The following is a 446-nucleotide window of genomic DNA, read 5'->3' as shown; positions in this document are numbered from 1 at the left end:
ATAGTAAGGCATAAAAATGTCAAAAAACGTCATAGTATATTCAGGCATAAAAATGTCAAAAAAACGTCATAGTATAGTATGGCATAAAAATGTCAAAAAATGTCATAGTATAGTATGAGATAAAAATGTCAAAAAAACATCATGCTATATTATGGCATAAAAGGCAATAAAAACAACATAGTATAGTAAGGGTTTAAACAACATAGTATAGTGAGGCATAAAAATGTCAAAAAAACATCATGCTATATTATGGCATAAAAGGCAATAAAAACAACATAGTATAGTAAGGGTTTAAACAACATAGTATAGTATTGCATAAAAATGTCAAAAAACGTTATACTATATTCAGGCATAAAAATGTCAAAAACTTCATAGTATATTCAGGCATAAAAATGTCAAAAAACGTCATAGTATATTCAGGCATAAAAATGTCAAAAAAACGTCAT

General features: G+C 26.2%; 1 non-coding gene across 1 annotated transcript; it reads right to left on the bottom strand.

Annotated features, from left to right (window-relative positions):
• Nucleotides 1-340: 340 nt before the first annotated feature.
• Nucleotides 341-414, bottom strand: LOC147820300 (small nucleolar RNA SNORD36). The gene has a single exon (XR_015436895.1). It is a non-coding gene; the product is annotated as a small nucleolar RNA SNORD36 (small nucleolar RNA).
• Between the last annotated feature and the right edge of the window lie 32 nt (nt 415-446).

This window comes from Seriola lalandi, unplaced genomic scaffold, assembly GCF_002814215.2.
Source record: "Seriola lalandi dorsalis isolate HSWRI2012SDOR001 ecotype SW California unplaced genomic scaffold, Sedor1 jcf7180001972752, whole genome shotgun sequence".
NCBI classification, from domain to species: Eukaryota; Metazoa; Chordata; class Actinopteri; order Carangiformes; family Carangidae; genus Seriola; species Seriola lalandi.
The sequence above is the reverse complement of the archived record's forward strand: the minus strand, read 5'-3'. Positions and strand labels throughout refer to the sequence as shown.